Source organism: Zingiber officinale, chromosome 8A (genome assembly GCF_018446385.1).
Source record: "Zingiber officinale cultivar Zhangliang chromosome 8A, Zo_v1.1, whole genome shotgun sequence".
NCBI classification, from domain to species: domain Eukaryota; kingdom Viridiplantae; phylum Streptophyta; class Magnoliopsida; order Zingiberales; family Zingiberaceae; genus Zingiber; species Zingiber officinale.
Window position 1 is genome coordinate 79,408,880 of NC_056000.1, and position 22,139 is coordinate 79,431,018.

Below are 22,139 nucleotides of genomic sequence, written 5' to 3' on the forward strand. Positions count from 1 at the left end.
GGGAGATTGTTAGAGTGTATACTAAAAGCCTAGCTTTTTGTAAACATTTTTTTTAAAAATCACATTGGTCAAATGTCTATATTTATATGGTAAGTGTAGTTATTCAATTAATTTATATTGTAGATAACATGGTGTGTGGTGTCACACACAAAAGATCATGTTATCATTTCCTTATACATTATAAATAGTAGCTCACGACTAAGATGGATAGGAACTAACTATTTGAATAGTCATAGTATAATTTGATATTAGTTTATCTTGACTATAAAATTACACTAGTACACTCTGAGTGTATTGAGCAGGACTATTTAAGGTAGTTTCATTTTATACTGACTGCATAAAAGAACAAGACCTTTATTATTATGGAAGTGTGTGCTCTTAATCCTAATATAATAACAATTGCATATATTTAGTATTTATTTCTTTAATTTATCAGTGGGTGAGATTTAGTTCGATAAAGCAAGAGGCCCGATAAGTTGGGAAATAATATTATTTATAGTGTGTATTGTTGATTATAAAAGGAAACTGTGTCCTAGCAATCTAGGTTGATGATGTCCCCAAGAGGAGCTCATAAGAATGGTCATGTAAACCTTATAGGTGGACTTAGTCCGACATGACAATAAGGTTGAGTGGTACTACTCTTGGAGTTAGATATTAATTAAGTGAGTTGTCAGTAACTCATTTAATTAGTGGACATTCAATTTCTTAAACACAGGAAGATTAACACACTCATGATATGAAGGAGCTCATATAGTAATATGGGATTGGTGCGGTAGTTCAATAATAACTCTTTAGTGGTATGAGTTATTATTGAAGAACTCGAGTTGGGTGTTCGGGGCGAACACGGGAAGCTCAAGTTCATCGGGAGACCAAAACCAATTCCTCCTCTCGGTCCCTGTCGTAGTCTCTTAATTATAAAGTCTTATATCCACCTAAAGTCCACCTTCTTATCCATCCTTAGGTGGTCAGCCAAGCCAAGCTTGGAGCGCAAGCAAGGGTTGGCCAAACCAAGCCTTGGATGGAATTAAGATATGGCCGGCCTAGCTTGGAGCCCAAGCTTAGGTGGTCAGCCACATAAAACATAAAAAATAAAAGGGAGTTTATTTTTAAAATCTTTCCTTATGTGGAAGTCATAATTTTAAAAGAGAGTTTTAAAAATTAAATCTTTCCTTTTATAGTTTCTACAAAGGATTAAGAGAAAGGTTTGATATCTTTCCTTATTTGTAATTAAAAGGAAGATTTTAATTTTTGAAGAAAAATTTTCTTAATTGTAATCATCCACATGTTTTAAAAGGGAGATTTTAATTTATAAAAGTTTCCTTTTATAACCAACCATGAAGGGAATTTAAAAGAGAAATTTTTATTTTAAAAATTTTCGGAAACAAATAAGGAAGTTTTAATTTTATGTTTAAAACTTGCCTTATTTAGTGCACATGATGTGGTCGACCATTGAAAGATTAAAAGGAAGTTTTAATTAAATTTTCCTTTTTAGTAATTGGCAAGGAAAATAAAGAAGATTTAAACTTTCCTTATTTGCCATGACCAAGGATTATAAAAGAGAGGGAGGGGTTGCCCCATGAGAATATATACATATATTATTCCTCTCTTTTCTTCCTTGGTGGTGGTCGGCCCTCTTCTTTCCCTATTCTTCTTCCTTGGTGGCAGGTGGCATCTCATCTCTAGGAGTTGTTGGTGGTCGGATCTTGTTAGAGGAAGAAGAAGAGATAGGAGACATTGTTTCTTAGCATCCCTTGGAGCTTGGTTGGTGACTGAAGTTCTTCATCTCTAGGAGATTGTTGGTGGCCGAAACTTGCAAGGAGAAGGAGGCTTGGGTGGATTCTCATCTTGGTAGATCGTCACCCACACGACGTCTGAGATAAGAAGAGGAATATGACAGAAGATCGTGAGGTCTATAAGGTACAAAAGGTATAACTAGTTTTGTTTCTGCATCATAACTAGTTCATCTTTTGTATGGATTTTGAAATACCAAACACAAGAGGCTAACGATTCTAGGTTTCAGATTTATGATTCAATTTTGTATTTCTTTTGTTTTTCAATCTTGTGATTCGATTGTTCTTAATCGATAAACCTAGGGTTACTGTAAGGAGATTAAATATTGAATTTCGTTGAAAGGCTTTGTCTAGGAAGTGGTGGATGATCTCATACCCAAGAAGGCCTAGTGCCTCGCCATGTTTAACCTGGAAGTCGATCTCTGAAAAAATATTTAATCAAATTTGTAACATGGGTGGATTTGGATTAATAATGTTAAGTATCGTTTGCGATCCAAGTCTAAACCTCTAAAAACAGATAAGTTGAATTTGGAATCAATAATGTTAAGTTCTATTTGGGATTCCAAATTTAATTTCTAAAGAACACAATAGGTTGTTAGGAAAGGTTCGGGACTTGTACAAAATTTTTGTATAGGGGAACCAGTACGATATTCCGAGTAGCAACCAACACTAGGGTTACTTCCCCCTAAGGTTTTCCACTTGTTTAGAATCCACTAAGACTTTTTCCTAAGAACATTTAGGACTTTCCTATAAACTCATCCATACTTGTTAGATCACAAGTAACCTTAACTTTGAACTCTTTACCATTATCAAAATACAGGTTCGATCGTCTAGTGCTCCCTACACCAACATCTAATCGGGGAATCTCTATCCCCAAATCCACAAGGATTAAACTCCCATCCCCATCATAGAGATGACAATGGGACAGGAATGAGGACATATCCCCAAACCCCAAGGATAAATACTCGTCTTGGAGATTATTTTAATAATTATTATTATGATTAGAGATATCTGGACAAGTTCGGGGATGAGGATAACATCCTCATATCCATCCCGGTTTGCTACGGGGATTTTAAAAATCCCCAAACCTGAACCTGATAATGTCTTTCCAAATCCACCCCATTTCGAATTTTCCCCAAGGGTATCCGTGCCCGCAAGGAAAATTACCATTCCTAGCTAGGACGAGGTGCGACTGCCCCCAAAATTATTTTTTAAAAATTAATAATATATGTTTAAAAAAATAGTACTAATTAAAATTAAACTATATCTATTTATATTTATTTTCTATCTGTTTCTTTCTTAAAATAGTTTTAAACTCTCACTGCTACTTTGACCAACCAATTCACTATCGTTCGTTTGGAAAATTGAAATTGACCACTTATTTAGGAAGCTCTCAACCTAAGCTATCTATTAATACCACTTTTATGAGAAAATATTACGATTTGGAAGGTTAAGTATTGAATTTTAAAAATAAAATATATATAATAAATGTATGAACTAAATTATACATAAACACTAAATTAAAATTGGATCGAGTTCGAACTAAATCCAATAGATAGACATGGAGATAAGGATTATATCGGTAAACCATGATTGATTTGAAGTTAATTTGACTAAGTTATAGTCAAACCAAGTTTAAGAGTTAAACATATTCGATCGGTTTAAAATGAATTAGGGTATTCTTTTAGGAAATTTTTTCTTTTTTTCTACCATTTCTCCCTACGCACGAGTAGCCCGGACCTGTCGTGCCATATGTCACCATCACGGCTTCATCCATTCCTCTCTTTTATTTTTCTCTTCCTTTTTTTCTCATTTCCTTTTTCTCTTTCTCTTCTCCAACAACAGTAAATATATAATTTTTCCCTCTTCTCTTCTCAAACACAAAAGCTTTCTTTTCTCTTCTCTAGCAAGCAAGAAATGCAACACCAACTACTGTCTTCTTCCGGCAACAAGAACATCCCTCACATCTTCCTTTTCTTATATTTTCTAGGTTTGTTGACACCGCAAGAATAACTCTATTTTATCTTATCTTGCTCTCTTTATGTTATTATCAAACTCATCGAAACTGGTCAAGATTACTAATGAAGAAAGTAAAACTCTCCTCTTTCTTTCCTATCTCCTCTTCTCTATGTTTTTTAAGAACAAACGTCTTCCTTTTATTTTTTTCTAGCAAGTAGCTCTTTAATTACAAGGAGCTCTTTTCCCCTATGTACAACCATATCAATTTGATAATTGTATTTCTGACATCTAAAATAGCAATTAATTTTTTTGAATTGTGAGATTAGCGAGCTTGTTAAAAATATGATTCAATTAAAGAAACATCAATGATACCATTTGATATCTTACTTTTGGAATTAGCATTCTTATTATAATATGGTAAATGCGACATTTTCAAAATATAAAATCTCAAAAAATATTATTATAGAAATATATTAAATTATTAATATATGATTTTTATTTAAAAAATATATTATATTTTTTTTTTGTAATTTATTAAATTCGTGTCATTGTAGTCTTCGACTTTTCTTGTTCCTTTCATCCAAAATAAAATGCTTCTGTAATCTAAATTTTTCATATTAAACAATCATGCGCCTGATTAACTTATCATCCCTCCGTTTTTTTTTTATTTGATGAAGTACTTATCATCGCTCCTGACGACATGGGAGTGATGGCATGGTACGATCCGATTTAGTATTTAACGAATGAGATATTATCATAATAAAATTTGATATTCGAATCTCGATAAAATTGAGATAAATATTTTTTTATATATTAATCACTATTCTAAAAATTAATGACCGTCCAATTTTACCACGATGACATGGTACGATCCTAAAGACCGACTCGAAGGCAAACAGCAAAGGTTCATAGAAGAGAAAGAACGAAGCTTTGCGGTGCCGTCTCTTTATATTCAACGACCGGGAGAGGGCAAACGGCACAAACAGGAAATTCGCTAAACGGTCACTCTTCTCATAGTTCTCCCCTAATCAACGCCTCGGCCGTCTCACCTCCTTCTCCCGGCAGCAACATAGCTCTCGTTCTGTTTATTTATTCGTCCTCCTTAGTCGAAGGTCCGCCTTCTTCTCTAAAACCCTTGATCGAAAATTTGGAACATGTCCAAGTCTCGCCCCCTTTTCTACTGGACTCAGATTACATTTGTTTCATTTCCAGTTTTACATGTTCGGTACATTTTCTATTATTTCTCAAAGATACGTGTCCATATGTTCTTTAAATCATGTTTGTCCATCTAAAATGTAATTAAAATTCAGCTGCTCACAATTAGGACGACTAAAGTTTGACTTCAAGTTTAATACAGAGCATTAAGTACTTCTAACCAAGTATATGTCTCATCTCCTGCTTATTAGTGGATAGGACTGGTGGTGTCCAGTTTCTTGATCTTGTTGTGAACTCGTGATGAATTATCTTGGAAGATGTTAATTTTTTTTGTTGTATCCTGAGTTTTATATTGACTTAGTTTATCGTTCAATGTTTGGTTAAGAGTTTTATTCTTCTAGGATCTGAAATCTACAGATGATGAGTTCTAACACACAAAATATAAAAAATGCATCAGGAAACCAATCAGTTATTGCTTGGAAGTATGGAACGGAAGTTGATAATAATCCAAGGAAAATCATGTGTAACTACTGCAACAAAATAATATCCAGTGGTGTTTATCGCTTCAAACAACACCTAGCTTGTCCTAGGAAAGATGTGGAAGCATGCAAGAGTGTACCTCTTAAAGTTAAGATGGAAATGGCCGAAGTTTTAACCCAGCTAAAGAAATCTTCAAAAAGGATAATGCGGAATGAGGAAGAGGAGGGAATGGGAGAAAGTGATCCACATAGGAAGGGAAAGATGGTCATAGAATCAATCTCGAATAGAAGAATTGGTAACACTCAGAGTATTCTAAATCAAAATTCTGAAAAGACATTGAGCGATGAAGCTTATCAACAAATTATTAGATTTTTTCACACAAGTGATATTCCCTTTAGTTGTGCAAAAAATCTAGAATTTGCAAAATTTTTTGAATTGGTTGGAAAATATGGTTCGGAATTTATACCTCCTTCCTACAATAAGCTTTTAAAATCTTCTCTAGCAAAAGAAATGAGAAATAATGATACATTTGGGAAGTGCATATGTGACTGGAATAAAACAGGTTGCTCAATAATATGTGATGAATGGACAGATATGAGGGGAAGATTTCACTTGAGTTTTTGGTACATAGTCCAACGGGTAATATGTTTTTGAGATCTATTGATACATCTGACTTTTATGAAATGATTAAAAAAAAATTTATGTGTTGGATGAAATAGTTGAACTGGTTGGAGAGGAGAATGTTGTCCAAGTGATAACTAATAATACTGCAAATTATAAAGCTACCATGGAGATGTTGATAGAAAAGAGAAAAAGAATTTTTTGGAGTCCTTGTGTTGTCCAATTGTTAGATGAAATTTTAGAAGACTTTGAGAATAACTTGTTACATCATCGGATAACTGTGGCTAAAGGTAAAAAGATTAGTACATTTATTTATTCAAGAACCATAGTTATTTCAATGTTGAGGGATTTCACTAAAGGGAAGAATTTGATTAGACCAATTATTACTCAATTTACTACTGCATATTTGACGTTGGTATATCTAATTGATATAAAAGATGCACTTGTTAGAATGTTTTCGTCGGAGCAATGGAAGTCAAATGAATTGGCAAAGACAAAAGAGGGAGAAGAAATACAGTAAATAGTTAAGAATTATGGATTTTGGGATGACATGGTTGATTGTCTGAACTTTGCTCTTCCTATCATTGAAGTACTTCTAAAGATAGATTCTGATGAAAAACCATGGGATTCATTTATGAAGAGATGAAACGTGCAAAAGAGAATCTTCAATCATTGAATAATGCAAAAGGGTACACTCTCTTGTTCTGAATCTATACTTACATTTTAGTTCTTCCATTTTAATTGTTTTTGACTGCTTATATTTTATGCTACTACCTTTTATTTTATGCAGGTATGAGCTTATTTTAAAAATAATTAATGAGAGATGAAATGCACAAAATTCATCCGCTGTATGCAGCAAGTTATTTTTTCAACCCTCGATCCCACTATGACCCCACTTTCGAGTTCCCTTCTGAAGTTCTTCATGCAATTCTTACAATGCTGTTGAAAACAAACTGAAAGATGATGATAATGGAGACAAACTGTCAGACAAAATGACAAACAGAATGTCGTTGTCGGAACGATTAAATGAATTTACAAATACTTTGGGATTGTTTGGAACCCAGGCTGCAATTATTGCGAGACATACAAAAGATCCAGTTATGTGGTGGCATTCATATGGAAATGATTGCCCTGAGCTGCAATGGATGGCAATTCACCTATTAAGTTTGACTTGTAAATCTGCCGGAGGTGGAGAAATCTGGAAACCAATGGAGCAGGTTGTTATTTATTTTGTTCTTTAATTTTGATAGCACAGGAAATGAATATGTTTAATGTCACTTGTCTTATTTTTAGGTTCGCCAGAAGAAAAGAAGCTTCTTGTATCAAAAGAAGCTGAATGATCTGTTTCTTGTCATTCAAAATTTTAAATCAAAAGCGCGACAAACTAGAACAAAAATATTTGAGGGCATTAATCCGGAAGTGTTGTCCTCAGAATGAATTGATTACTGAAAAGGAAGTTGGTGACGTAAGTGGAGCAAAGGATATGCTTGTCAATGTTGATGCAGACGAGGATGTTAGTGAAGGTAAGGAACTCCTACCGTCAATCAGAACAAGTTATCCTCATAAAGTAGGGAAAACAATATTTTAATGCAGATTGTCAATCAATGAAGTTAAATACTTTTCGAATATCTTTTACTTAATTTCTTCATCGATTCTGTCCGAAAATTGAGTCAGACGAAGATCGAGCAAATTGTCACGGGTATTGACGGAGAGGTGACTAAGACGCCTTTTTTGTATACCTCTATAATCACGGATCCTCACGTGGCGATGACTACCGGTGATGACCTGACTAACGGTACTTGAGCTCTGCACACACTCAGACGAGCTCATCAAACGTTAGAGGTCAAAAACTAGGAAAAAAATTCCCAGAGCATGTCTTTCGACGCTCAAGTCAGGTGTTTTTTTTCCAGAAAAAAAGTGTACGAAGAAAAAGGAAAAAAGTAGAAGACAAGTACAAAAAGGTGAGATTAGGTACCTACGTAAGGGAGAGGACCCCCTTTTTATATGACAGTGTGTACTTCTGGAATCTAACGAGTGTCAGAGAATGTCGAGTGTCAGAACTTGTCTAGCGATGAATGACACGTGACATCCTCTTATAGACTGGAAGAAGGTTCTATTAACAAAGGACCACAAATTACGGGAATATTCTCTGACGTGCAACAGTTATTCCCTCACAGGTCGTTACGATTCCCTGGCTCCGTTGTCATGTAGCGCCCTTCCGACCGGGTATGAAGGGGAGAAACTCCAAATGACTGGTAGTTGGAGGACTAGGCCTGGATATAGTTGAGCAGTCCACGAGGCCCCGACCAGGAGTATCAAGCTGGTATATGCAGACCAGGTTGAGAAAACCAGCCCAGTAAGGATTGTTTAGGCTTTCCCGATTGTGTCCCCTGTTTACAGATCGGGAATCCTAATCTGTAAGTCCCGACCTGGCATTATACGACTGATTGCATCTGGAGGTTCAACCTAGCCTTTCCCCGTCTGTTGACTGTCACATCTCCTCGATTTCTGACAACCACGCCCCCTTGACTTCTGACTATCATGTCCCCTTGACTTCTGACTGTTGGGTCCATCGTCATGCACCGTATCACAAGCCTCCCCCCAAGTCTAGTCGAAGGAGGCTCAGGTCCGACTGACTAAACCCAAACCTTGATTTCATTTATTCTGCCATTATGCCTTCATGTCATTAAATGTTGCTTCCTTTTCCCAGAACCTCGGTTGTATAACCCATTTAATCACCCCATCAATCTTGCTTGAATAACGTCACAACTCCTTCGCTAAAACTGACTCTTCGCATCTTCCTCTATAAAAGGGGTTGTCTCCCCTTATACCTTTGTACTTCCATTGCTGACTTCTTTTGATCATGGAATCTGAGTCTGATGAGATATTGCTACTACGCCAGCAACTGACACATCTGAATCAGTTACTTTCTCAGAAGGATACTGTTTTAGCCGAGATGATGCAAGATCGGGATCTTCAGATTTCCCTTCGTCAGGAAATTGAAGAGCTTTGGTTATCTGTCAAATCTCGGGCCCGAGCTGTAGTAGCGTTAAGACGGAAGGCTTACTCAGACCTGGAGAGTCAGGCCTAATTTCTGCTTTATTTGAAAGATAAACATGTCGCTTCTATAGCCCTCCTTCAAGAAGAAAACCGGATTAAGGACAATACCATTGATCAGCAACGTCACATTATTCAATACATCCAGGCGGAGCTAACTCAAGCGTGAGCTGGTCTGAAGCAAGTAGGTCAGGCGAAGCCCTCCTGCCCTAAGTGCCAACTAGTTGCTAATATTGGAAGAGATCTCTGAACACTTAGGTGTCTCTAGTGTAAAAGGGGAGATATGTAGTTTATCAAATAATGCAAATCTAATTGGGCTCCGATTTTTGTTAATGTTCCTCTTTTCTATGAGTTGTTGGATGTGAGAGTGTGCTCGAGCCGGGGCAAGAAACCGGTATCCCAACCGAGAGGTTATTGGTCGTAAGAGCAAGCTCACTTATAACTCGTATTAGGGCGAGAGTCTAGAATCCCGCCCGAGAGGTCATTGGTTGTGAGAGCAAGCTCACTTATAACTCGCACTAGGGCGAGAGTCTGGAATTCGACCAAGAGGTTGTTGGTCGTGAGAGTAAGCTCACTTATAACTCGTGCTGGGGCGAGAGTCTGGATGCGTGAAAGCATGCTCACTTATAACTCACCTTGGGGCGAGAATCTGGAGGCGTGAGAGCATGCTCAATTATAACTCGCCTTGGGACGAGAGTCTGGAATCCCGACCGAGAGGTCATTGGTCGTGAGAGCAAGCTCACTTATAACTCACACTGGGACGAGAGTCTGGAGGCGTGAGAGCATGCTCACTTATAACTCGCCTTGGGACGAGAGTCTGAAATCCCGACCGAGAGGTTGTTGGTCGTGAGAGCAAGCTCACTTATAACTCGCACTGGGACGAGAGTCTGGAGGCGTGAGAACATGCTCACTTATAACTCGTCTTGGAGCGAGAGTCTGGAATCCCGTCCGAGAGGTCGTTAGTCGTGAGAGCAAACTCAATTATAACTCGCATTGGGACGAAAGTCTGGAGGTGTGAGAGCATGCTCACTTATAACTCGCCTTGGGATAAGATTTTGGAATCCAGATCGAGAGGTCGTTGGTCATGAGTGCAAGCTCACTTATAACTCATCCTGGGATGAGAGTCTGGAGACGTGAGAGCATGTTCACTTATAACTCGCACTGGGGTGAGAGTCTAGAATTCGACCGAGTAGTCGTTAGTCGTGAGAGCAATCTCACTTATAACTCACACTGGAGTGTGAGTCTGGAGGCGTGAGAGCATGCTCACTTATAACTCACCTTAGGGCGAGAGTCTGGAATCCTGATCAAGAGGTCGTTGGTCGTGAGAGCAAGCTCACTTATAACTCACACTAGGACAAGAGTCTGGAGGCGTGAGAGTATGCTCACTTATAACTCGCACTGGGGCGAGAGTCTGGGATCCCTCTCGGGGAGTAATTTAGAGGCCCGGCCAGGGAGTGATATGGAGATCTGATCAGGACATAATCCGGGGATGTAACCAGGACGGGATCTAGAGATCTAACTAGGACGCGATCTGGAGATCTGACCAGGACATAATCTAGGGATCTGACCAGGACGGGATCTGGAGACCTGACTAGGACATAATTTGGGGATCTGACCAGAACGGGATCTGGAGACCTAACCAGGACACGATCTGGAGATCTGACCAGGACATAATTTGGGGATCTGACCAGGACGCGATCTGGAAACCTGACCAGGATATAATCCGGGGATGTAACCAGGACGGGATCTAGAGATCTAACTAGGACACGATCTGGAGATCTGACCAGGACATAATCTAGGGATCTGACCAGGACGGGATCTAGAGACCTGACCAGAACATAATTTGGGGATCTGACCAGAACGAGATCTGGAGACCTAACCAAGACACGATCTGGAGATCTGACCTGGACATAATTTGGGAATCTGACCAGGACACGATCTGGAAACCTGACCAGGACATGATCTGGAGATCTGACCAGGACATAATCTAGGGATCTGACCAGGACGTGATCTGGAGACCTGACCAGGACATAATCTGGGGGTCTGACCAAGATATACCTGGGTGAGCAGCATTTGTAACTTGAAGGGATTGCGTTTAGGAATTTAGCCTAAGGCTCCTGCAATCACAAAGTGCAATACATAAGGTCTTAGTCAAATTTTTAAACCTTACTCTGATTTCGAGGCAAAATAAAGGCACCGAATTTTGATTAACACTTCCCGCCATCTTCTTCTTCATTTCCCGGGGTCACCGCATAGAATTCCCAGTCCTCGAGATATGGTCTTCACAAAGTAAGGTGCTCCTGTACGCAAATCCCCCCTCCCCCCATGATTTTCCTGTCACTTCCATTATAAATACCTTTTATCGAGGGGTGACACGTGTCCCACAAACTTTACTCCTCCTAATGTATGATGCACACTTTTGCACGCGACCCCTGATAGCTTCCGCTACTTGCTCTGACGGTTAACGTGTGATTTGCCGCTTGAGTCACCCGACTCGCTTTTTGATGTTTCCTAGAGGTTTTGATTTATAAACCCTAAAGGATGTCTGTCGTTGCTTCTTACCGCTTTGTCTTCCTTCGACCTTTCCCTACCTTCTTGCTTTCGTCTGCTCATCTTCTTCTTCGTGCTCTTCCCTTGTAAGTACTCTCCCTTCTATTAGGATGCATACTAAAAGCCTAGCTTTTGGTATAAACATTTATCTAGAAATAAGAATCACATTGGTCAAATGTCTACATTTATGATAAATGTAGTTGTTCAATTAATTTATATTGTAGATAACATGGTGTGTGGTGTCACACACAGAGGATCATGTTATCAGTACCTTATAAATTATAAACAGTAGCTCACGACCAAGATGGAAAGGAACAAACCATTGGAAGGTCGTTGTGTAAGTAGGTATTAGTTTATCTTAACTATATAATTACACTAGTACACTTAGAGTGTATTGAGTAGGACTATTAGAGGTCGTTTCTTTTATATTGACTTTATAAAGGAACAAAGACCTCAGTTATTATGGAAGTGTGTGCTCTTAATCCTAATATAATAACAAGCACATATATTTGATATTTATTTCTTTAATATATCAATGGGTGAGATTTAGTTTGATAAATCAATAAGCCCGATAAGTTGGGAAATAATATCACTTATAGTGTGTGTTGTTGATTATAGAAGGAAACTGTGTCCTAGTAATCTAGGTTGAGAATGTCCCCAAGAGGAGCTCATAAGGATTGTCATGTTAAACCCTGCAGGTGGACCTAGTCCGACATGACGATAAGGTTGAGTGGTACTACTCTTGGACTAAGATATTAATTAAATGAGTTGTTAGTAGACTATTCGATATCTTAAACACAGGGAGACTAACACACTCATAATAAGAAGAAGCCCAAAATGTAATTTGGGATTGATGCGGTAGTTCAATAATAGTTCTCTAGTGGAATGAATTATTATTGATAAAATTAAGTTGTGTGTTCGGGGCGAACACGGGATGCTTAATTTTATCAGGAGATCAAAACCAATTCCTTCTCTCGGTCCCTATCGTAGCCTCTTGTATAGAGAGATTTATACCCACCACATACCCACCTTCTTACCTATTCAATGGGGCCGGCCAAGCTAGCTTGGAACCCAAGCTAGGGCCGGCCAAAACCAAATGGATGAGCCAAGATTGGTGGCCGGCCAAAGCTTGGGTCCCAAGCTTAGGTGGTCGGCCACTAGAATATTAAAAAGAATTTTTATTAAAATTATTTATTATGTGGATATCATGGTTTTAAAAGAGAGTTTAAAAATTAAAAATTTCCTTTTATAGCTTTTTACAAAAGATTAAGAGAAGAGATTAATCTCTTTCCTTATTTGTAGATTAAAAGGATGGTTTTAATTTTTGGTAAAAACTTTCCTTATTTGTAAATCATCCACATGTTTAAAAGAGAGTTTAAAATTTGAAATCTTTCCTTATTTGTTGATTAAAAGGTGGATTTTAAATTTTAAGAAAACTTTCCTTTTTAACCATGTTCTCTTTTATAAGTTTCTACAAAAGATTAAGAAAAGATTTGATATTTTTCCTTATTTGTAGATTATAAGAGATTTTAATTTTTAGAGATAACTTTCTTTTTATCCACATGTTTAAAAGAAAGATTTTAATTTATAAATTTTCCTTTTTATAAACCAATCATGAAGGGATAAAAATTATTGGAGAAATTTTTATAAATTTCCGGAAACAAATTAGGAAGTTTAAATTTTTGTTTTAATTAAAACTTTTCTTGATTTGGGGAGAAGAGTGGCCGGCCAAATAAATTGGAGAAGAGAAAATTATTTTTAATTAAATAAATTTTCTTTTTCATTGGCAAAAGAATTAAGGAAGTTTTTATTAAATTTTCCTTATTTGCCAAGACCAAGGATTATAAAAGAGGGGGTAGAGGAGGCTTCATGGTGAACAACCTTTATTATTTTCTCCCTCTTTTCTTCCTTGATGTGGCCAACCTCTTCCTCTTCTTCTCTTCTCTCCATCCTTTGTGGCCGAACCTCACATCTTTTTGGAGATCAAGTGGTGGCTGGATTCTACCTTGGAGAAAAATGAGAGAAAGCTTACATCCCTTGGAGCTTGGTTGGTGGAAAAAGATCTTCATCTTTTGGGAAACATTGTGCTTGGCCGAAACTTGAAGAAAGGAGAAGAATGTGCTTTGGTTGTTTCTCATCTTGGAAGATCGTTGCCCACACAACGTCCGAGGTTAGAAGAGGAATACGGTAGAAGACCTAGAGGTTTTTGCTTGCAAAAGAAAATGTATACTAGTATTTAATTTCCGCATCATACTAGTTTTACTTCTTTGTAAAAATACCAAATACAAGAGGCATGCGATTCTAGTATTTCGAATTTGTTTTCGATGTTGTGTTCTTTTATTTTTTCTTTTCCTTGTGATTTTATTGTTCTTTTCGGTTGACCTAAAGTTATTTAAGGAAATTAAATATTAGCTTTCCTTAAAAGGCTTTGTCTAGGCGGTGGTGGTTGTTCCCATATCCAAGAAGGTTATGTGCCTCGCCATGCAGTCCTGGAAGCCAATTTTGGAAATTAATATTTAATGGAATTAATAACCTAGGTGATTTGGATCAAACGTGTTAAGTTCCTCAGGAGATCCAAGTCTAAACCTAAAAGAACAAATAGATTAAACTTTGGATCAAACGTGTTAAGTTCCGCAGGCGATCCAAGTTTAATTTAAAAGAAGATATGGTAGCTAGGAAAAGGTTCAGACCTTTGTACAAAATTTTTGTACAGTGGAACCATTAGGTTTTCTGAGTAGCAACCAACAATTGGTATCAGAGCTAGGGTTTTACCTCTGTGTATTTGGTATTAGTTTAATTATGCACATGTCATACATAATTTAGGCAGGATAATAGTAGGATGTGTTAACTTTGTGGATGCAGGATCCAACTATTATGGCTTATAGATATTGTGTGTGTGATTGGACCCTTGGACACGTCAAGGGTATTTTATTGTGTGTGCATGATTGTATTATAAAATACAACTGGAGCTGTATTTAGTTTTATTAGGATTTTATTTTTTGATCTAGTTCATGTACATTCCTTTTATGGAATATAGGATTGATGGATGTAAATTTTATTTTTTATTCGATCTAGTTTACATGTACATTCCTTCGAGGAATATAGGATCAAAAAATGTAAAATTCTATTTATGTCGCGGATCGAATCTTGCAAAAGAAAAGGCGTGGAACCTTTTGAGGATCAGAGGCGCAGCGGAACAAGGAGCAAGATGGATGCGACAACTAGACCCGGTGGCGGTGGCCAAAGATGGCAGCAGCTAGGGTTGGCGACACACGGAGGGCAGCAATAGATAAAAGTCATAATAGTTGAAAATTAGTTTTTCTATTTATTGCTTTTTATGTTGTGTTGTGTGTGCTTGTTAGTATGCATGTTAAGTAGGCTAGCATAGTTAAAATTCCTCACTTTAAATAACTAAGTGGGAGAGAGATTTATTTTTAAATAAATTCCACGATCTCCATTACTGGTTTATAAGTGATGCAACAAGCTTGCGCGTTGGCTCTGAGTGCCTTCCTCCATATCGGATGAGCTTGTTTGCGGATCACTAGATTAAACTTCCATTTTGGATGACTATAGGAAGTTAATTAAGAGTGTGTGATCTTCCCCATCGGAAGGGGCACAATCTTATTAATGGACTTAGTGTCAAGTAATGGTATACACTTAGGCACGTCTAATAGTATCCTCCCCATCGGAGTCACTGCTATTATTTGTGTGACCGAAGAAAACCAACTATTAATTTGTCAAATAAATAGGTTGACAAGATAATAAAATTAAAAACTCCTCTTACAAATGTTTGATTTTGTATACGTCAACACTATCGTGGCATACAAAATTCACGGTGTTTGAGGTAATTTTATTTTGTCATAAAGATTTATTGACAAGATAATTAATGGGTAAAACCCTCCTCTTACAAATGTTTAAATTTTGTATACGTCCACACTATCGTGGCATGCAAAATTCACGGTGTTTGAGATGATGGTGAATTTAAATAATATTGTTTGAGGAATCAGTGTTATTTTAAATTCAAAAAGTTTTGACCAAATATTTGATCAAAGATAGATCAACCATTAATTTTATTCGTCATAAAGTAAAGTTAACGAGATAATAAAATTAATGGATAAAATCTCCTCTTTGATTTTATATACATCCACACTATCGTGGCATACAAAATTCATGGGGATTTTAAGGAATTGATCTTAACCAAATATTTTTGTGATTCTTAGGATTTAAAATGTTTGTCAATTCCCTAGTTGTTATACTATAGAAAAAACTTAGTAGTCCCAATTGTAATGATTGGAAATAGGACTTGGACATTAAGGTAATCTATCTTTTTAGAACTAAGAACAATATAGGTGTATTTAATTCATTAGTTAAAACATGTTTAGTGGTGTTATCTACCAGAACCTGGTGTGTAGATACAGATGTCATTAATCATGTTCGCAATTCATTGCAGGGTTCCAGGAAACCTGACAACTAAATGAAAATAAAAACACCATCCACATGAGCACTGCTATAAAAATGGCAGTTGTTGCAGTGGGAGATGTTTATCCTTTGATAAGAATAAAATATGAATTTTAAGTAATTGTCTTTACGTACCAAGTTTAGAAAGAACTAGTTTTCAGTTTCTAAACTATTCAAAGAACTTGATATTCTGCCTCTTTTAATAACAAAGTTGTTATTAAGAAAAAGAGGGAAGTTATCTCTTCTGGTATATTGGTTGGCAATTTATAAATCCAATAACTCCCACGATGCAATAAATGGAAATTAGTAACACATCTTCTAACTTTAAGAGAAAGCAACCTTCAGAAATGAACCAATTATATCTTTGACATCTAAGGCTAGGTTATATTAACTTGAGTAGGATTCATTGGTAGCTGATGAACTTTTGGGTTCATTGGTAGTGGAAATCTTTCCAACCTATGAGTCTTACTTGGAAGGAAAAATAACCGAGAAGCTTTTAAGTATAAGGGGTATGGAGTCAAAGATACATTAGAATATGTTCATTCTGATTTGTATGATCCTATGACAAGAGTTAGTATCGAATATTTCGTCTATTTTATAGACAACTATTCAAGATACAAATACATTTACTTGATGTGCCGCAAGACTAAGTGCTTTGATTAGTTCAAAGAGTACAAGGCTGATGCGGAGAAATGTTAAAGTAAAAGTATTAAGCCACTATGGTAAGATCGTAGTGGCAAGTACCTCTTGGGATAATTTAGGAGTCACTTATCAGAAGTCGGGACTTAATCCCAACTAGTTGCACCTAGTACACCCCAACAGAATGGTGTAGTAGAAAGAAGGTATAGGACTCTTATGGAAATAAGTAGATTGATGATGAATTAATTACCAGATTCGTTTTAAGGATATACACTAGAAACAAAAGTGAACATAATACCTTCTAAAATCAGAACTCTCTACTCCCATAGAATTGCAGAATGGGCGTAAGCCTAGTCTGAAGCATATTCGGATTTGGGTGGTCTAGCACATGAGAGACACTGATAAGTTGGGCAGGAGTTCACTTGTTTGTGAGTTATCCTAAAGAAACGAAAGTAAGTTTATAGTCTTAAAAAATCATAAGATCATTGTTAGAATCAATGACCGATTTTTAGAAAAGGACTATGTAATAAACCACAAGCCCATAAGTAAATTTGTTCTTAAAGAAATTATAAAGGACATGTCTAATCTAGTACCAACTGTACAAGATGAAATATCACAAGAAACAGCAACACGTATCATAAATGATACACAGACAGTGGCTCATCGTAGTTGGAGGGTTGTCAAGCAAACCTAAAAGATTTATGTTTTTGGGAGAGTTTTTGGACTTGATCCCAAATGAACATGAGTCTGATCCCGGACATATGATGAAGCACTCCAAGATAAAGATGCAACATCTTGGCAAAGAGCAATGAATACAGAATTAGAATATATGTATTCTAATAAAATCTGGAAGCTTGTAGAACCACCAAATGGTGCAAAAGCCATTGGGTAAAAATAGGTCTACAATAGGAAAAGATGGATAGACAAGAAGGTGGAAACTTTCAAAGCAAGGCTTGATGAAAAAGGAAACTTTTTCACTGGTAGTCATGCTTAAGTCTATCTGGATTCTTTTATCTATTTGGTAAGTGGATGTCAAGACAGCATTCCTTAATGGAAGTCTTGAAGAAAGCATCCATATAAAGTAACCAGAAGAGTTCATTGCAAAGGGCAAAGAGCATCTTGTGTGCAAGCTCAATCAGTCTATGGACTGAGGTAAAGCTTCAAGGTCTTGGAACATCCGGTTTATCAAAATAATCCAGACCTATGGATTTATTTAGTAACCGGATAAGTCTTGTGTATACAAAAAGTGTGATGGAAACGTGGTGGTATTTCTTGTACTATACGTAGATAACATTTTTGGTAGTTGGAAACAATATCAAAATATTGTCAGAAGTAAGGGTATGGTTGTCCAAATAATTCGATATGAAGGACTTGGGAGAATGTATATATTCTTGGGATCAAAGTAATAAGGGATCGCAAGAAAAGAATATTTTATTTATCCCAAGCTTAATATATCGAAAAAATCCTTGCTCGTTTTAAGCATGCAAAACTCCAAGAAAGGTTTCTTACCTTTTTAGCATGGAGTAAATGTCTCCGTAGACATCAAAGGAGATAGAGGAAATGAAGGCAGTTCTTTATGCTTCGGCTGTCGGAAGCCTAATGTATGTTATGCACGAGACGAGAAATCTGTTTTGCCAAGGGCATAGTTAGCAGATATCAAAGTAAACCGTAAAGCATATATTGAAGTACCTTAGAGGCACTAGAGATTATATGCTAGCTTACAAGGCAGTTAATTTGGTCCCTGTGGGTTGCACGGATTTTGACTTCCAATCGGATAGGGACAATAGTGAGTCAACCTCGGAGTTTTGTGTTTACTTTAGGAGGTAAAGTCATAACTATGGAAGAGTGATAAACATAGGTGTTTTTCTGAACTCCACCATAGAAGCTTAGTATATGGCAAGCCTCTGAGGTAGTCATAAAAGCTGAATGACTCAATAACCTCAAGATAGACTTAGGGAGTGCTTGGTTGGAGGGAATGGAAATGAGGAATGGGAAAGGGATTGAAAGTTAGTGTTTGGAATGTTAATATTTGGAATGGGAATGGTGGGGCCCACGGATTCAAACCCCCAAATATGGGATTTGGCCATTACCAAGTAAAATGGGGGGAATGGGAATGGTGGGGTCCACGGATTCAAAACTCCTCATTCCCATTCTTACTTCAATGAATGTCATTCCTAATCTCATTCCCTTCCACAAACCAACCACCCCCTTAGATATGATTTCTGGTTTGTCCAAAGATTATTACAATTTATTTTAATAATAGTGGTGCAATAGCAAACTCGAAGAAACCATGAGTCTATAAGGCAAGTAAACACAATAGAGCGCAAGTACTACCCAATACGAGAAATCGTATAAAACGAGGAGAAGTTGTTGCTGCCTAAATTGCATCAGATGATGACCTATAGATCTTTTCACTAAGGCCCTTAAGGCAAGAGTTTTTGATGGGCATGGTGAAGGGTTGGGAATCAGATGTATGGCAGCAGATATGGCAGCTTAGTCTTTTAGTATAAGTGGGAGATTGTTAGGATGTATACTAAAAGCCTAGCTTTTGGTATAAACATTTATCTAGAAATAAGAATCACATTGGTCAAATGTCTACATTTATGATAAATGTAGTTGTTCAATTAATTTATATTGTAGATAACATGGTGTGTGGTGTCACACACAGAGGATCATGTTATCAGTACCTTATAAATTATAAACAGTAGCTCACGACCAAGATGGAAAGGAACAAACCATTAGAAGGTCATTGTGTAAGTAGGTATTAGTTTATCTTAACTATATAATTACACTAGTACACTTAGAGTGTATTGAGTAGGACCATTAGAGGTCGTTTCTTTTATATTGACTTTATAAAGGAACAAAGACCTCAGTTATTATGGAAGTGTGTGCTCTTAATCCTAATATAATAATAAGCACATATATTTGATATTTATTTCTTTAATTTATCAATGGGTGAGATTTAGTTCGATAAATCAATAAGCCCGATAAGTTGGGAAATGATATCACTTATAGTGTGTGTTGTTGATTATAGAAGGAAACTGTCCTAGTAATCTAGGTTGAGAATGTCCCCAAGAGGAGCTCATAAGGATTGTCATGTTAAACCCTGCAGGTGGACTTAGTCCGACATGACGATAAGGTTGAGTGGTACTACTCTTGGACTAAGATATTAATTAAATGAGTTGTCAGTAACTTACTTAATTAGTGGACATTCGACATCTTAAACACAGGGAGACTAACACACTCATAATAAGAAGGAGCCCAAAATGTAATTTGGGATTGGTGCGGTAGTTCAATAATAGTTCTCTAGTGGAATGAATTATTATTGATAAAATTAAGTTGTGTGTTCGGGGCGAACACGGGATGCTTAATTTTATCGGGAGATCAAAACCAATTCCTCCTCTCGGTCCCTATCGTAGCCTCTTGTATAGAGAGATTTATACCCACCACATACCCACCTTCTTACCCATTCAATGGGGCCGGTCAAGCTAGCTTGGAACCCAAGCTAGGGCCGGCCAAGACCAAATGGATGAGCCAAGATTGGTGGCCGGCCAAAGCTTGGGTCCCAAGCTTAGGTGGCCGACCACTAGAATATTAAAAAGGATTTTTATTAAAATTATTTCTTATGTGGATATCATGGTTTTAAAAGAGAGTGTAAAAATTAAAAATTTTCTTTTATAGGTTTCTACAAAAGATTAAGAGAAGAGATTAATCTCTTTCCTTATTTGTAGATTAAAAGGATGGTTTTAATTTTTGGTAAAAACTTTCCTTATTTGTAAATCATCCACATGTTTAAAAGAGAGTTTAAAATTTGAAATCTTTCCTTATTTGTTGATTAAAAGGTGGATTTTAAATTTAAGAAAACTTTCCTTTTTAACCATGTTCATGATTTAAAAGAGAGTTTAAAAAAATTAAATATTCTCTTTTATAAGTTTCTACAAAAGATTAAGGAAAGATTTGATATTTTTCCTTATTTGTAAATTAAAAGAGATTTTAATTTTTAGAGATAACTTTCTTTTTATCCACATGTTTAAAAGAAAGATTTTAATTTATTAAATTTTTTTTTATAAACCAATCATGAAGGGATAAAAATTATTGGAGAAATTTTTATAAATTTCCGGAAACAAATTAGGAAGTTTTAATTTTTGTTTTAATTAAAACTTTTCTTGATTTGGGGAGAAGAGTGGCCGGCCAAATAAATTGGTGAAGAGAAAATTATTTTTAATTAAATAAATTTTCTTTTTCAATGGCAAAAGAATTAAGGAAGTTTTTATTAAATTTTCCTTATTTGTCAAGACCAAGGATTATAAAAGAGAGGGTAGAGGAGGTTTCATGGTGAACAACCTCTATTATTTTCTCCCTCTTTTCTTCCTTGATGTGGCCAATCTCTTCCTCTTCTTCTCTTCTCTCCATCCTTTGTGGCCGAACCTCACATCTTTTTGGAGATCAAGTGGTGGCTGGATTCTAGCTTGGATAAGAAGGAGAGAAAGCTTACATCCCTTGGAGCTTGGTTGGTGGAAAAAGATCTTCATCTTTTGGGAAGCATTGTGCTTGGCCGAAACTTGAAGAAAGGAGAAGAAGGTGCTTTGGTGGTTTCTCATCTCGGAAGATCGTTGTCCACACAACGTCCGAGGTTAGAAGAGGAATACGGTAGAAGACCTAGAGGTTTTTGCTTGCAAAAGAAAAGGTATACTAGTATTTAATTTCCGCATCATACTAGTTTTACTTCTTTGTAAAAATATCAAATACAAGAGGCATGCGATTCTAGTATTTCGAATTTATTTTCGATGTTGTGTTCTTTTGTTTTTTATTTTCCTTGTGATTTGATTGTTCTTTTCGGTTGACCTAAAGTTATTTAAGGAAATTAAATATTAGCTTTCCTTAAAAGGCTTTGTCTAGGCGGTGGTGGTTGTTCCCATATCCAAAAAGGTCATGTGCCTCGCCATGCAGTCCTGGAAGTCAATTTTGGAAATTAATATTTAATGGAATTAATAACCTAGGTGATTTGGATCAAACGTGTTAAGTTCCGCAGGAGATCCATGTCTAAACCTAAAAGAACAAATAGATTAAACTTTGGATCAAACGTGTTAAGTTCCGCAGGCGATCCAAGTTTAATTTAAAAGAAGACATGGTAGCTAGGAAAAGGTTCAGACCTTTGTACAAAATTTTTGTACAGTGGAACCATTAGGTTTTCCGAGTAGCAACCAACACCTTCTTCATCTTTCATTCACATTTCCATTCTTATAATGGTTGGCGAAGTGGAAATGCCCTGGTACGCGTATTTCCACTCCGATTTGGATAGGAGCCACCTTAGGACGATCCAAGTGAGTCTACAACTTTCCGAGGCCCAGAAGCTTCGCCCTCCGGGGCATGATGATCACCCTTCTTCTCCTCTTGCCGGTTTTACGACTTTTTTCAAGGATCAACTTA

General features: G+C 36.7%; 1 long non-coding RNA gene across 1 annotated transcript; it reads left to right on the top strand.

Moving 5' to 3' along the window:
- Positions 1-4,663: 4,663 nt before the first annotated feature.
- LOC122011763 lies at positions 4,664-7,593 on the top strand. The gene is made up of 4 exons (XR_006120028.1): positions 4,664-4,861; positions 6,456-6,694; positions 6,796-7,222; positions 7,299-7,593. It is a non-coding gene; the product is annotated as an uncharacterized LOC122011763 (long non-coding RNA).
- Positions 7,594-22,139: the final 14,546 nt, after the last annotated feature.